Consider the following 13,626-nt stretch of genomic DNA (forward strand, 5'->3'; position numbering starts at 1 on the left):
TAGTTTTCTTATTCCTCTTAATCAGAGCCCCTCCCCGGTCACACTTATGGGAAGCAACTGGTGAAAATTGATGTCCCTGAGTCATGATATAAAACTGAACAGGCTATAAGAGCCCTCTAATTCTGTTGCCTCCTTTTAAAAATGATGAAGCTGGAGGTGGGGTGTGTAATTTGTCCTTCACTAGCTTTAATTTCTTCCTCTGCTGAGGACCATCTTCTTACACTACGTACTGGAAATATCCTCCTGCCAGAGAAGTGAGGAACATTAGCATCCTTTTCTTTGCTGCCCACGAGGGAGGTGTTAAGTGGAAGGGAGAGACTTTGAGGTTAAATTTATATAAGCTTACAACAAGAAACAGAAAGAGAGTTTATTCTCTTCCGAGGTTATGAGTCATACCCAGGGAAATATGTGTAGGAATTCTGGAGGCTTCTGAGATTGGTGAGAGTTGGTAAGGATTGAGGAGAACAGGTGAAGCTTTCCTGAGAGGTCATTTTAAGAGCTTTTGAAAATGGGCGTAGGTTCAGGAGTTAGAGCAGAGGATTTGTTATCTGCGCATGTAATTCATTCTTGGCCCTGGTAGTTGATAGAGTGGACAATATATTTCTCTAATTTCATAATGCACACCTATAACGTGGTGACAACATATTAATCAATTCACAAGATTAAATAAAATACCATGTATGGTGTATATACCTGAGGTTCTGAAACACAGTAAACACTAATCAACATGTGTCATTATGATAATCTCATCGCTTTGCATCCCAATCTCATTCTTCAGTAGATGAAAATATGCATCTACTTGAGGGGACGTAGTCCCCTTAGAAGTGGCAACACAGGCTCTAGTCACCTGTTTATTGGATATTAGGGAGATACAGATCTTAATAAGCCACCAGGGGGTAAGAAGTTTGAATTAGCAAAGCTATTGTATGGCCAAGTGTTATGTCCTCTACATTGTGATATTTGCTTCAGGTTACGGCCTTTGAGAGGTTTGAAAATATATTTCCATTCTGTGATAACATATCTGCTCCTGACTTTTCCCAGAATATTTCCTGCACAAACAATCAAACACGAGTGATCTTTGTTTTCCTCCAGGGAGAATGTTCATCAAAACTTTTTTCCCTCAGGAAAGATGTTTATAGGTGTCATGACTAATGGGTCCTCCTTGGAACATCTAAGTTCTCAAGAGAGTTATGAGAATTGTTTGTATTGAACCAATTATAAAATACAACCTTTGGCAGAGGCAAACTATTACATTTAGAATGAATAAACAATAAGGTCCTACTGTATAGCACAGGGAACTATATCCAATCTCCTAGGATAAACCATAATGGAAAATACTGTTTTAAAAAAAGAAGGTATATATGTGTATAACTGAGTCACTTTGCTGTACAGCAGAGACTGACACAACACTGTAAATCAACTATGCTTCAATTTTTTAAAAAAAGAAAAAGAAAAAGAGAAAACCCCAAACTTTGCTCCCAAAAGTGGAGAGAATACAGCTTTATGATTCTCCATCATCATCAGAAAGTGAAGCAAATATTTTCAACTCTGGAATTTCTCACTATGGAGACTACTATAAAGAGGAACAGTCTACTTTCTGTGGGACGGTCTGTAGGTTAAGGTTGAATCTTAAGGTAACAGCCAGAACTAACACCATCATATGTAGCATTAGTAGTAGTAGTTTTAATTAATAGAACTCCCTCTTGAGCCTCCCTCCCACCCTCCCTCTCCCACCCCTCTAGGTCGTGGCAAAGCACAAAGCCAATCTCCCTGTGCTATGCGGCTGCTTCACGCTGGTTAAGAATAGTCTTACTTTTGATGTCAGTTACATAAGGAAAAATTCTTAGATTAGACCCTAAAATTGAGAGGAAAATCACTACATTGGATAGAGTTTTAAAATAGTTTTATGTATGAGCAATGGTAAATGTTTCATAACAAACTTTCTAAAGGGGGAGGAGGGAGCCTTACAATTTCAAGCAATCAGTGTGTCATCACTGTGCACAGAGTGGGAAAGGCAAAAGAACCATCAGTGCTAGTCAGCCAGCAAAAAACAGTTCCCTCAAATGTTGCAGCTACAGAGGTCATCAGATGTCCCAGTAATGCCCCATATTTACGAGCTCTCTTTAAAATTAGAATGACTACATGTGACTGTTTCTGGCCTAAAAAGTGAGCAAAAGTAACATCAGTCATTTCCAAGCTAAAGGTGTTAGGAGCAGATATGCATCTTCATCTGTTTCCCGACTGTGATCCACTATGTTCCACAGGGCACAGCTGCAAGATCACAGCGGGCTGCCTTGCCCACATCTGAAGTTGTTTGAGTGTAAAATACATATTGCTATACAAGACATTGACGACTCAAGGAGTATCTGTTGTGTTGTGGCAGCTGGGTATCGTGTAGGAGGATTAAAATGCAGTGTATATGAAGGAGTTGCCGTTTGGAAAACTTCAAAAACCTAGAAAGTAAGATATGAAAACGGGATGTGTCAACGATTTGGGATTTGAGGACAGTTAAATCAAGGCTCAAGGCAGAGGGTAGAATGAGACAAGGTCTCAAGGTTGGTGATTATGGGAGGATCAAGGTCTGCATATTGTTAGTCAGATTGTCCCCTGTGGGATCCTGCAGAAGCAGACACCACGGTGGAGTTTGGCATGCAGGATATTTATTAGGGAGTAACATTGGAGAATGAAGGGGAGGCAGGAAACCTGCAATGTCAGTCAGTGCAACAGAGGCTCATTCAACCCCACAGCCAACTGTGAAACACATTTTTCCCACGTTGGCTCAGACTGTGGGGCCATTAAATCCCCACCACCATCAGCCATGGGTTGTGGGCAGTACCAGAAGCACGTGCACAATCTGTGATGGGATGAGGCCTCTCTGCAGTCTAGGTAGCCCTGAAGGAGCTGATTGCTGGAGGCCACCTACTGGCATCCGGGGCAAAGCAGTCCTCTCTTGAAGTCACGGCTCTCCTTCTCCACCACCCAGGTTGAATTCAAGTTCAAGGAGTCTCTATTTTTCTTTTTTTGTTGTTGTTGTTTTCTTATTTACCACTTATCAAGTAATTGTAAGAAAACCCCCAAAGTAGCAGGTTATTCCCCGTTTGAGCCAGAGGTTTAAAGAGAATGCCTCTTAGGAGTCAGCATGATAGAAATGCCCTTCAGGTAGGGCAACTACCAGGGAAGGATGAATTAAGCTTTACAAACTGCTGTCATTTCCCACTGAGGGTTTCTTGCCCAGGTGAAGCTTTAGATTATCTAACTGCTTGGCTTGCTTTTACTTCTTTCTTAGCAAGCAAATAAAGCATCCTTTGCCTCACCAGTTCCATTCCTAGGAATATATGCTAAGCTTTTAAGTTAAAGGATAGATAGGTAGGTAGATAGGTAGATAGATAGACATACATACATACACATTTTGTATATATACACACATATATCGCACACATACACACATGCATGTACATTTTTTGCCCCATAACACATCATGGCGAATAAAATGGACATAGTCCAAAACTTAATTGTCAAAAAATGAGATTCACTAAGTTACATTGTATGTATGAATGAAAAAAAAGCTGCTTCACTGTTAAATGAATGTCATAGAAGATTTTTCACATGAGAAAGTGTTCATAAATGTTATTGCCAAAGGAAAAACAAAGGATAGGTATAATATTTGTTTCTTATCGCTTTAAAATTTCTAATATATAGCCGGTAGATATATATGTATTACAAAGACTAGATATTCACATATCAAAATAATTAAAATGCTTACCTTTACATCATAGATTTCTTAGTCATTTATATGACATTTTATTTTTCTGTTTCTAGAAAGTAGAAAATTGAATATAGTATCATCAGATATGACATGGATCTTCTTATTTTCACTATGACTCAGTCTTTTGAAACTGTGACCTGTGACCTAAAATCGTGAGGAGTCAGCAAATTTTTCATACAGAAAGAAAAATAAGTAAAGGTACTAAGTGAATAACTAAAATAAAATTCTAGAATTGTAAGATTTTTTTTTTTTTTTTTTTTTTGCGGTACGCGGGCCTCTCACTGTTGTGGCCTCTCCCGTTGCGGAGCACAGGCTCCGGACGCGCAGGCTCAGCGGCCATGGCTCACAGACCCAGCCGCTCCGCGGCATGTGGGATCTTCCTGGACCAGGGCACGAACCCGTGTCCCCTGAATCGGCAGGCAGACTCTCAACCACTGCGCCACCGGGGAAGCCCTAGAATTGTAAGATTTTTTAAGCTAAAAATAAATCATCAGTTCATGTAAATATTGTTAAAGTACTGAAATAATTAGTTTCTTTATAAGGAAACAGAAAAGCTGAAGTAGAGGATCAAGAATAAAATTACTGACTCTATTACCCCACAATATTATTTTTACACTATGGTAAATACTTTGTCCTTCCTTTATAAATGTGGTTCTGAAATATTTGCTACATTAAGACTGAAAATAATTGAAACAGAACAGAAATTAGTATGTGTTTCCTCTGAATTCTTTTGAATTAAATAACTTCAAGTTTTATTAATTCTTTGGACTAATCTTTCTGTCATCCTTCTGTCCTTGGCAGACTATCTTTAGATGTGACGTGGGTCGCATCTTGGTAGGATTTCCACTCAGTGCAGAGATGGCAGTGATCCTCTTCTGAATGTTCTATTTTCTGCCTTCAGCCTGCTGGGGAATGGCATGATCTCTGGACTCATCTGTCTGCATCCCAGATGGCACAGCCTAGTGTAATTCTTCCTCTCTTACCTGTCATCATTGACATGTCCTATGCTTCCAACAGTGTCCCTGAGATGTTGGTAAACTTAGCAGATCTGAATAGAACCCTCTCCTTTGTTCCATGCATAATGCAGACATTTTTGTATTTGACTTTTGCTCACATCGAGTGCCCGACGTTCGTGGCGATGTTCTATGATAGGTTTGCGGTGCTTTGTCGTCCCCTCCAGTACACTGTCATCATGAACTGGAGAGCATGCACGGTCCTGGCCATCACTTCCTGGACATGTGGATTGATCCTGGCTCTGGTACATGCAGTTCTCCTTCTAAGGTTGTCCTTCTGTGAGTCCTAGGAAGTGGACCATGTCTTCTATGAAATCCTACCTGTCCTCACACTGGCCTGTGCTGACCCATGGATCAGTGAAGCTGTCATCTTTGCTGCCTGTGTATTCGTCTTAGGTCCCTTTGCTTGGCGCTGGTCTCCTATTCTAGCAGCCTCTGGACCATCCTGAGTATCCAGTCAGGAGAGGGCTGAAGAAAAGCCTTCTTTCTTCACCTGCTCCTCCCACCATGGTGTGGTTGGGCTTTTCTTTGGCACTGACATGGCACTGGTATGGTCCCCGTACTCTAGTCAAAGAGGAAATAAGAGAAAAAGCTGTTATTGTTTCACAGTGTCTTCAGTCCAATGCTGGACCCCCTCATCTACAGTCTCAGGAATGCTAAGGTGAAAGGTGCTCCAGGGAGGGAACAGCAGAAGAGGTCCATGTGAGGGGTGGATAGAACTTTTGGCTAAGTAGAGCCTTCTTCCTTTGGAATGTGGTCGGAGGATGACTTCAAGGTCAGAAAAATTACCTAACAGCAAAATTTGATAAGAGAATCTGAATTGTCCAAGACACTACCTGAAAATAGGAAGAATTTTGATGTGCAGGTTTCATCTCTTGTGTTAAGCATTTTTGTCCAGAGATGAGACATCTGGATTATCAATATGCTTAAAGCCATAAAAATCTAAAGAGCACAATTTTTTCAAGAAATGGATTAATAGCTTATTTTTTAAATTCTTGTTGTTTAATTATTGAAACAATGTCATTACACTAAGTAACCAATTCAATCATAAGCATTCACATCGCCTGGTAACAAGTGTTAGTTTTCAGGGAAATGAACACCCAGAAGGAAAATTCCTGGCTGCAGAATGTTGCTCAATACATACAATCATTGCAGAACTAAATGTCTCTACAATACCAGTTATGAGTCAAGTGAAGACAGGACTGGGATTCACTGTTGGATAGCGAATAATTTCCAAGTCGTCTGACAAGAGTTGAAAAATACGTAGTATTGACCAAAAAAAGATAACACTGTCTCATAACCCATTATAGAAATGTTTCCGTCCCTCCTTTACTTCTGCTTTGATTTTTACCTCTCACCTACATTCTCTGTCTCCCATTTATGTTTTACAACATGCATAATTAAATGCAGATTTATTTTCTAATTACCTCACTTTCCTACTATTTTTATATCTCTTAACAAGGTTTCCTCTGAAGCTTCTGCCTTTTTATTTTCAAGACTAGCAGAGTATTTTCAGGCAATAATATTTCACTTTATTATGTCTCTCAACCATTAAAAAAATAAAAAGTTAAATAGTAAACAAATATATAGTGGAATATAGTAACATATTAGAGACTTGACTTCTTAATGGGCAAAGATAAACCACACTAATGATTATGCATGGAGTGGGACTTCCAGAAAATGTCATGCAAAATGACCATTACTTCTAAAACAAACTTTCCACTCCTGGATGAGATTTTCCCTCATGAAACCAAATTATTAAAACCCCTTTTTTTCAGTAATCTTGTAACTACTATATTTTAATTAAAATTTTAAGTGCAGGGAAAAGATTTTCTAGATTCACATGAAAAATAAATTAGTATGTGTCTTGACTATACCAAAATAGCTGGTATTAGATTTACCCTCCCACCATATACAGCTATACAATCTCAACAACATATAGAAAACAACTTTTGTCAATTGTTGAAGAAATGGAGGGGATGCATATGAGGTGAATACATTGGCCCAAACTCTCCCAGAAAGGCATTTTCCTGGACTTTGTACAGGAATATGGAACCCAAGGAGGGATCAGTGGTCTTGGTGACCGGAGGAAGCAATGATTAGAGTTCAAGGCTGCTAGATCAGTTAGGAATTGGGGGTCAACATCCAATATGAGGAGAGCAATAGAGAGAGAATCCTAGAAATATTCATGTTAAAATGTCATTTGTTTCCTGAGTTAACTCCCTAGCTGTGTAAAAATGGGCTAAGGAGAGACCTAGCAGAAAGTAGCAGCAGCAGCTGGAAGACTGAAAGAAGAAAAAAAACCTCACAAATTCCTGGGGAGATGTTAGAGTTCAGATCCAGCCAGAATGGGAAGAGATTGGTCAAAAGCAGACAGAACAAAACAAAACTTAGAAACTCAGATGGGGCTCTAGAAATTCCATGTCTTGGGAGAATTCCCATGTCCTGGGACTAGGGGCTATGTTACTTACCATAACACAGCTAAAACTGAACCTTAAGAGGAGCAAGGTGATCTTCAAGTAGTCTAACTGCTCTCCAGAAAAAAAAAAAATCTCAAAACTCTTGAGAGTTTCTATAGCATATTATCCATAACTTCAACATTTAAAAAAATCCCTAAACATGCAAAAAATGATTGGTAAGAGATAGTAAGTTACTAGGAAAAAACAGATCGTTCAGATATTGGAGTTAATAGAAAAGGATATTAAAATATCTGTAATTGATATAAAAGAAATAAAGGAGAGAATAGATGACAACATGTAGTATTTCGATTGAAAATAAGAATCTGATTTTAAAAGTCCAGTTACCATTCTAAATCTTTCCATAAAAGAAATCTGACAAATAACTCATTAGATGTATTTTACAGAAGACAGGCTACAACTGATGTCAAGATTAGTGAAGTTAAAAACAGTTCAATAGGGCTTCCCTGGTGGTGCAGTGGTTGAGAGTTCGCCTGCCGATGCAGGGGACGCAGGTTCGTGCCCCGGTCCGGGAAGATCCCACATGCCGCAGAGTGGCTGCGCCCGTGAGCCATGGCCGCTGAGCCTGCGCGTCTGGAGCCTGTGCTCTCCGACAGGAGAGGCCACAACAGTGAGAGGCCCGCGTACTGCCAAAAAAAAACAACAAAAAAATACAGTTCAATATATATTGCCAAAACTAAAGAGAGAAAAAAATAAAGAACTCAAGAGGGCAAAATGAAGTTGTAAGAAAGAGTCAAAAGGTCTAACATACATGTAATTGGAGTCCCATAAGGAAAAAAGAGGGAAAAATGGGACAGGTGAATTACTTGAAAAAAAATAATGACAAGAAGTTCTAAAATCTGATAGGCAATATCAACACACTGATTTAAGAAGCTTGGGAGAACTCAAACAGGATAAATATAAGTAAAACCTCACTGAGAAATATATTAGTCAAATTGCTGAAAATGAAAGGTAAAGAAAAAACATTACAACTGGCCAGGAAAAAAAAAATCCATTACTTTCAAGGGAACAACAATAAGATTATAGCTGACTTCTTAACAAACATCATGGAAGACAAAATAAAATGGAATACCATCTTAAATTACTGAAATTAAAAACTGTCAACATAGAATTCTATACACAACAAAGCTGATCTTTAAAAATGAATTCTCTAAACAGAAAAAAAGGAAACTTGGAATATTAGGAAGAAAGAACATGGTAAGAGAAATTATGAGTAAGTTCCATAGGCTTTCCTTATCCTCTTGAGTTTCTCAATTATGTTTGATGGTTCAAGCCAAAATTATATCTTTTTTTGGTACTTTTCTAAATTTATGGAGAGGAAATATTGAAGAAAATTATAAATTGGAGAGAGTAAAGAGATGCAAAAGGAGATAATATTTCTATACTTCATTCAAGCTGGTAAAAAGTGACATCAATTGACTGTTATATATATATACACACACATATATAATATAATATCTAGACCAAGCACTAAACTATAAAAAGCAACCAAAAAGCTATACAAAGAAATATACTAAAAACACTATAGATAAATCAAAATGGAATTCTAAAACAATATTCAAGTAACCCACAGGAAAAATAAAAAATAGAGAGTTGAGACTGAAAACAAAACAAAATAAGACTTAAGCCCTAAAGTATCAATAATTAGATTTGATATAAATGGTCTAGATGCATCAATTTAAAGACAGAGAATGACAGTGTATTAAAAAGCATGACCCTTACTTCTGTTTCTTGAATGCCGTCTATGAGAAACTCACTTCAAGTTTAGCAACATAGGTGGGTGGACTTAAAGAATGGAAAAAGATATATCATGTAAACATTAATGGAAGGAAAGCATGAGTAGCTATATTAATATGAGATAAAGCAAAGAAAATTTTCAGAAACAAAGAGGAACTTTACGTAATAAAGAGTTTAATCCACCAAGTAGACATAGCGATCCTAAACGTGTACCACCAAACAAAAGAGTTGCAAAATATATGATACAAAAATGTAGACAAATCCACACATGGTTAGAGACTTCAGCACTGCCATTTCAGAACCTGATAGAACAACTAGAGAGAAAATCAGCAAGAATACGGAAGAACTCAACAGCTCCATCAACGAAAAGAATCTAATAGTCATTTATAGAACATTCCATAAAATTTATAGAACAACAGCAGAATGCACATTCTTTTCAAGGGCTGACAGAACAGTTAGATCTATTCTAGCCTGTAAAAACACCTCACCAAATTTAAAAGAAATAATCATATGGAGTAAATTCTTCAACCACAATGGAATCAAACTAGAAATCAATATAAGAAAGACAGAAAAATCTCCAACACTTGGAAATTTTAAAATACACTTTAAAAAAACTTATAAGTCAAAGAAGAAGTCTCAAGAGAAATAAAGAAAATATATTGAACTGAATGAAAATAAAAACACAACATTTCAAAGTTCAGAGAGGGAAACATACCAATAAATGTGTACATTAGGAAAGAGGAAAAGTTTCAGATGAGTAATAGATGTCCTTACCTCAAGAACCTAGAAAAAGAAGAGCAAAACAAATTCAAAGCAAGCAGAGGGTGGGAATTAATGAAGATTAGAACAGAAAACACTGAAATTTTAAGCAAAAAAATCAGTAAAGCAAAGAGCTGTTTCTTTTAACGAATCAATAAAATTTAGAAATTTTATCAGTAAATCAGTGAAGCAAAGAGCTGTTTCTTTTAACGAATCAATAAAATTTAGAAAACTCTAGCAGGATTTATAAGGGAAAGACACAACCTAAAAATATGAGAATGAAACAGGGCATCACTGCAGACATCAAAGGATAATAAAGGAAATTGTAAACAACTCAACACATATAAATTTGACCACTTAGACAAAATGGAACACTTCCTCAAAAAAAAGCAATCACAACTCACCCAATATGAACAGACAATTTTCATAGCACTATAACCATATAATATGAATTAAGAAAAGTTAATTAATAATTTTAAAATACCAAAAATCAAATTTAGGAAAGCGAAGACTTATGTTTACACAAACACACCCCGCCCCCCCAAAAAGACCCTGTACGTGTATGTTTATAGCAGCTTTTTTTGTAATAGCTCAAAACTGAAACAATCAACAGGCGAATAGTTAAACTGGGATACATAGAATATGGCTCAGTAATACAAAGGAGCAGACCACTGACACATGTATCAACCTGGTTGAATCTCCAGAGAATTATGCTAAGCGGGGGGGCGGGGGGAAGCCAAGCACAAAAGATTATCTACTAATCGAACTGTATGATTACATTTATGTACTAATTTTGAAATATCAAAATTATATAGAACAGATTTGTGGTTAAGGACGGAGTGGGTGTGGGAGGGAAGTCGATGTGGCTAGAAAAAGGCAACATGAGAGATTCTTGTGCTGATGAAAATGTTATGCACCTTGACAATATAGTGATTATGATATTGTATCATAGTTTTGAGAGATGTTACCAGTGGGGAACCCACATTCTGGAAAAAGATGTCCTCAGTACCTATATTCAACAAAATGCTCATGTCCAGACTCTTTAAAGAATGCTTACAAATTAACAAGAGGGGAAAAAAAAAAACCCTCAAAAATTGGGCAAAAGATTTGAACAGGCACTTCATACAAAAGGATATCTAGGGCTTCCCTGGTGGCACAGTGGTTGAGAGTCCGCCTGCCGATGCAGGGGACACGGGTTCGTGCCCCGGTCCAGAAAGATCCCACATGCCGCGGAGCGGCTAGGCCCGTGAGCCATGGTCGCTGGGCCTGCGCATCCGGAGCCTGTGCTCCGCAACGGGAGAGGCCACAGCAGTGAGAGGCACGCGTATCGCAAAAAAAAAAAAAAAAAAAGGATATCTAAAAGGTCAACGAGCATATGATAATGTGTTCAATACAATTACTCATCAATAAAATATAAATAAAATCACAGAGAAATACCACAGTGGTTAAAATTACAAAATTAATATCAAGTGCTGGTAGGAATGTAAAATTATAAATCCACACTGGAAAACTGTTTGGCAATACCTACTAAAAATAAATCTGTGCCTATCCTATGGTTTGGTAATGCTATTCCTTGGTATATACGCAGTGAAAACATGTATAAGAATATTCATAGAAACTTAAGTTACAATAGCCAAAAACTAGAAATAACCCAAATGTCCATGAACAGTAGAATAGGTGAATGAATTTTGGAATGTTTGTATTGAATATTATGCAGCATAAAAAAGAATGAACTTCTGATACCCAAACAACGTGGGTGAATCTCAAAAACATTATATTGGGTGAAAGAAGCCAGAGACAAAAGCATCCATAGTGTGTAATTTATTTATATGAGATTCAAAAACAGGCAAAACTAATCTATGTGATGGAAGTCAGAATAGTGGTTACCTCGGAGTAGGAAAGTGATTTCTAGCGATGAGGTGGTCACAGGAATTTTCTCTTGTGATGGAGATGCTCTGTACTTTCGTCTGGATGGTGCTTCCACACGTGTATTGATATATGAAAATTCATTGAACTATACAGTTAATATTTATAGCTCTAGCACTTGGAACTTTTGACTGGCAGACCATGTGGATCTGAAGGTATCTCTGGTAGATAAAGATGTCTCTGGTAAGCCCCAATGGGTGAATCATGGGACAGGCCACAGGGACTCCGCATCAAAGCTTTCCATCTCCAGCAGAAGACAATACACCTTTCTCAACACCATTCCTCACCTATTGCTGAGACTTGGGAGAGACTAATCATAGAGTATCCAGTTACTATAAATCCAGAGTTGCCTGTCTTGAACTGAGATGCTATCAGACTCACCAAATCATAGGAGAGAGTCATCACAGCAATCACGCATCATATACTGAATGTGGTATAACGTAGGACAAGAGCAGGTGCAGAAGACAAAGTAAGTTGGATGGACAGTTGGCCCAGATCCCCATATCACCTGTATCACTGATGCTTCTCTCTAATGTATGTATGTATTTTTGTGTATGTGTGTGTGCACACGTGTGTATTATCTCCAAGAGATTTCCTACAGCCAGTTGACAATTTAGGAAGAAAGGCCTGATACAAGGATGATTTGGCTAGATATATTGGTGCAATATATGTAACACTCAGGTGGGGGGCCTTAAAGGTAATTAATGAGGGTAAACTTGTCATTGCCCATAGCTAGCCATTCAACTATTCCTCTACCTTGTGGAGAGAAAAGTTTCCTGAGATAAGATATTCATGGACTCCTGAAAAATGGCAAATGTGTTGATTGACTGATAATGGATCTGGAAGGAGGACAGTTGGAATATTGGGTGAATGGAGGTATGGGAAAAAGATGTGGGATGGTACACAAAGTGTATGAATCTGTACATCCCATATTCATGCCAATCAGAGACATCATTGCAGAAGAGGCATTAAACAACCAGGTATAGCCAGTAAGTGTCAGGCAGCCTCTGCTTTCAGCCACTCCAGTGATTACACAGTGAGCACACAAATGCATTAGGCATGGTAACAGAGGTGGGGGCTTTGCACCAGCACAGTCTGCACCTCACCAAGGCTGCTTTACTGTGCTGAGTATCTGTTCTCAATATGGTACCTTCCTCTTAAGGAGACCAATAAGTCAGTTGGCGACATGCTGATTCCTTCTACCCTACAAAGGGCAATGATTCACTGTGAGTGCAGATGACACACATCACAGGTGTGACTTTCCCTTTCTTGTGTGCGGTATCTTGATTAGTACCTCTTGGAGGGCCATTAGATTATCTGATTTCTGATATGGTTTCCCACATAGTATCATCTCAGTCCAATAGGCCTATTTCACAGCAAAGGAAGTGACAAAGGGCAAATGACCAAGGGATTCACGGGTTCCAACACATATTGCATTGCTCAGAACTTGTAGACCTGATAGAAATTGTAACCTGACACACAGATTTAAGGCAGTGGACTGTTGATAACACCCTGAAGAATTGGAATACTGTATTCCTCCAGTATAGACTGGGATAGTAGTATTTGCCTACTCCGATAGGTAGAATACCTATAACCAGCCCCACCATAAGGGTAGAGAGGACAGGAGTTGGCCCTCTGCTTTTACAGAGCTCTATCTTTCCCATAGGGCAGGTCCGGAAATTATCAAAAAGGGAAGTTTTTCAAAAGTAAGCTTCACTCAGCCCTTGGGCCTTATTCATTCACCCTCCAGGCAGATCACCGAGCTGCGGGCCATGTCCACCGTGAAACCCTAACAGGGGCGCCCACACGTTTCCGGATCTGTGCTCAAGGATGCAGCTTCTGAGTCGCTATCTAAAATGATTTCATGGTTATCGCCTTTGAATACAAGTTTATTCTCCTATAAGGTTCACGGCAGCTGGGAAACAGGACTATGTACGTTAAAAGAAAT

General features: G+C 38.5%; 1 pseudogene; it reads left to right on the forward strand.

Annotated features, from left to right (window-relative positions):
- The first annotated feature begins 4,683 nt into the window (after positions 1–4,683).
- On the forward strand, positions 4,684–5,485 carry LOC132430568 (olfactory receptor 2A2-like; annotated as a pseudogene).
- The last annotated feature ends 8,141 nt before the right edge of the window (positions 5,486–13,626 follow it).

The sequence above is a fragment of the Delphinus delphis genome, chromosome 9, assembly GCF_949987515.2.
Source record: "Delphinus delphis chromosome 9, mDelDel1.2, whole genome shotgun sequence".
Classification (NCBI taxonomy): domain Eukaryota; kingdom Metazoa; phylum Chordata; class Mammalia; order Artiodactyla; family Delphinidae; genus Delphinus; species Delphinus delphis.